This window comes from Montipora capricornis, chromosome 7 (genome assembly GCF_036669925.1).
Source record: "Montipora capricornis isolate CH-2021 chromosome 7, ASM3666992v2, whole genome shotgun sequence".
NCBI lineage: Eukaryota > Metazoa > Cnidaria > Anthozoa > Scleractinia > Acroporidae > Montipora > Montipora capricornis.
The window spans coordinates 6,504,946-6,508,871 of record NC_090889.1 but is presented as its reverse complement, the minus strand read 5'-3'; the positions used below and the strand labels follow the sequence as shown (position 1 = coordinate 6,508,871).

At 37.7% G+C, this 3,926-nt stretch overlaps 1 pseudogene; it reads left to right on the top strand.

Moving 5' to 3' along the window:
• The first annotated feature begins 1,317 nt into the window (after nt 1–1,317).
• On the top strand, nt 1,318–3,692 carry LOC138055433 (uncharacterized; annotated as a pseudogene).
• Nucleotides 3,693–3,926: the final 234 nt, after the last annotated feature.

The following is a 3,926-nucleotide window of genomic DNA, read 5'->3' as shown; positions in this document are numbered from 1 at the left end:
GTTAGAAAAAGAAAGTTTTTGCACACCTAGTTTTTCTATTAAATGCAGTCAAGCAAGGCTAAAAAAAGGTTGGGTATTTCAAAACGGAGTTTGGTAAGCAAGAACTCATAGTTTTAATTCATATCTACTGTCAGAACATGCCACCCCATTACAGCTTTACTTTTACAAATGATTTGACAAGAAAAGTCCATGCAAAACTATGAGCGCTTTTTAGTGCTGTCGACGGCGAGCAGGGTGGCCGAGAATAGGCAAATACGCAAAAGTACTATGGAATTTTAGGTCCAATAATAAAACAGACCAGCAAAAGTTTATCACTCTACATTCTTTATGCCAAGAATTGGCTCATTTTGGGCGTTCTGTATGGATAAAATATACCTTATTGGTATTAATTTTTGCGTCGCTTTAACTTTGCGATTTAAAAACAATTGCGGACTTAAAGCGACGCGAAAAAAAATTCCCGTAAAATTTAATGTCGCAAAATTTAATACCCTCCTATATTTCTAGCTTTCTCAATTTCATGAAGAAACACGCCTAAGTATAATGTGTGAAGAAAACAGTGATGAAGAAGAAAAGATGAAGAAAAGAGTTTAACAATCAAATTTCACTATCTGTGTTGCTTTGAACCTCTTCATCTGTATCGCTATCGTCATCTTCAAGTTCTTTCAGCACCTCTTTTGTACAGTCATCAAAATTGCCATCCATCCCGGGTTCTTTGTAATTTGAAACAACAATCTGTTTATACTTTTCAAGTATTGCCTTGTTCATTTCGGTAAGATCCACCTGTAAATTGTACCAGAATTTCCAATCCTCCTTGCACTAGGGGAGATCTTCTGTGGTTCTTGTCGATGACTTTAGCGCAAACAACCCCTCCTCTGAGTAGGAAAAAGCGTGTTGCTCTGGAAATTTCTCTGGGCAAGTGACCAACTGTAGAGTCGGCAAGACGGCCTCGAAGGCGCTTGGTCGCGGCAATAGCATAGCGATCGTAACAGTTATTTCTCTCGTAGCAGCATTTCAATTGCTCTCCAACAATCGGACTCCAAACCTCTTTATAAACGTGAAACCTGCGGAGACTGCAATTAAACGAATAAGTGACAGACCCACTGTGATCTCTGCTCGCCATTGTAATCTGGTGTGTTTGCTGTTCCACTCCGTGGGTGGTCTGTTGCAGTTCATTGCATAAGGGAGCTTAAGCACCGACGACAACGAAATTATGACGTCATGTCTGTAAAAGACTGGGTAGCGGGCTTTGTTCTCGGCCAGAAAAATAAACACTTCAGCAAAGGCCCCAAGCGACACCTGCCTTAAACATCTCTTTCGAATATCTCGTCGTTTAGAGATATGCGGTCTTTTCTTCTCCTCATGCAAAATTATGGTGTGATTGATGATGAAGAATTCATATTACTGTATGAGCAATATTTTTCGAGAAACCCAGATTTTCCGTACCACGGTTACCCTGATTTTGACCTTGAAGAAGTCGATGAATCTGAGTGCTTGGCTGAATTCAGATTTAGAAAGAGAGATATAGTGGCTCTTTCGGATGTCCTTCAAATTCCTGCCATCATTGAATGCGAACAAAGGTAACTATTAAACAAGCAAAGTTGGAAGTACCTTTTTTAACCCTCTTTTTCAACAACTGAAGCAATGAAAATGATTATTTATTTGTACTTGTGTCAAATATAAGCTTACCTTTATTAACAATTTGAAATTATTGTTGTTGTTGTTGTTGTTTAGATCTATTTGTGATGGTGTCGAGGGTCTCTGTATTCTTTTAAGGCGATTGTCCTATCCATGTAGATATGGAGATATGATACAAAGGTTTCCTAAACCAGTACCAATTATCAGCATGGTAACAAACCAGCTGGTGGACCACGTATACAGTCATCATGCCCACAGGGTTACACTATGGAACCACAACATTTTAAGTCCAGTTAAACTTCAGACGTACGTCGATACAATTGTATCCAAGGGTTTTCCTTTACCAAATTGCTTTGGATTCATTGATGGAACTGTTCGGCCTGTAACACGTCCAGGAGCAAACCAGCGCACAGTTTTCAATGGCCACAAAAGAGTGCATGCGTTAAAGTTTCAAAGCATTGCACTACCTAATGGTCTAATTGGAAACCTTTATGGCCCAGTTGGTAAGGGAAAAAAAAAATTTACTTACCAGTTGTCTCTCTATACATCACCTATTTATGTCTGGTTTCAGTCTGTTTAGGAAAAACTGATTTCTATAAAAACCTTATTATTATTATTATTATTATTATTATTATTATTTGAACTACTATTTGTAATACTATTTATCAATATTATTCTGTCATACAAATTGTACTATCAACAATTATTATATACTTTATTTAGATTAGTCAGTTTGGTATAATTTGTAATTAAAATTGATTAGAAATTTCTAAATTAATGTATTTTTTTATGATCCTCTTTCAAAACCTGTTCTATGTGTAGCGTCAGGCTCACGGCGACTGTTGAAGAGCCAAAGGTCACCAACTAAACAACTTGTCGCGATGAACGTAGTGAGCGGGATGCTTTACTAGTCGAGTAAAGTCAGGAATCACAGGTTGACACTGATTGTTGGTGATTTAATTGACGATAATTGAATGTAAACTGAAAGACAATGCGAAATTATACAAACTAATTACTAAATATTTGCAGATTACCAAGATAACAAATGATCACGAAAGTGTAAGATGAGTACACATTCCAATCATAGTTTAACGAGGACAAGCTAACAAGCAGCTAAACTACGAATAAACATTAAGCAAAATAGACAGAAATTGAGACTAATCAAATCAAGGTACTCGTACTAAGTCGAATGGCATATGAAAAGAAACATAGATAACGGCGAAGACAAACTACTATTTAAAAAAAATTACGAACACGTGGTTAAATTTTAGCACTGCTTGCGGAAGTGCTATGACAAGCGAAGCATAAAGCAGGAGAATGAAACCAAAATACTGGAAATGTCTACGAACACAAAAGGGAACTAACTGTATTTTGAATTTAATGCTCGAAGAAACAAAGGCTAGGGCGATGTCACGTGCTTGATTTGAATTCCACACATGGAGGGAACCACGTACTATTTGCACTAGAAAACTATTGTCTGAGACAAGTGCTTTAAAAACAAAGGTATTAAAGTAATTGCACTTACACATCGGTTCCCGCTTGAACTCAAGGGCCAAGGGTGAGTTAATGAACTTCTATTACTATTGAAGGCGCTCCAATCAAAGTAAAAACTAACGAGGACTAAAAGCTAGTGGCAAGATGCGCTATTTGTACTAAATATTTCCACGGGTGGCTAATGATGTAACACTAGGTAATTAAAATAAGCGAATCAGAAAGAATCACTTGTCATCACTATGGAAATAGATGAGTCTCGTTCTGGGGTCCTTTACACTGTCTTTAGAGGGGAGGAGACATGACGCTGGTGTGTTGACTGATTCAAGGTTGCTGGACAGCCTTGAGCACTTTGCATTTAATCCTGCAGGCCAACCCCTCTGTCTCTATGGAGATCCTGCCTACCATTAAGAATCCACCTACAAGGTCCATTCAAGTTTGGTATTCTCACTCACCAGATGGAACAATATAATGCTGCAATGAGCGCCGTAAGAAGTTCTGTAGAGTGGATGTTTGGCGATGTTGTAACCTCCTTTAAGGTCATGGAATTGGAAGCTAATGCTTAGTAGTGTGGGGAAAATGTATGTTGTTTCTGTTCTTCTCAGGAATGCTCTCACCTGTCTGTATGAAAACCAGACATCTAAGTTTTTTTATCTCAGCCCACCAAGCCTTGAAGAGTACTTTTCTTAAATATTGTGATACTGTAGGATGAACTTGTACTTTGTATAAACCCTACATATGGACATATATGTACATAAACATTTTGTTCTCTTGTTGGTTTAAAATCATTATATTGTCTG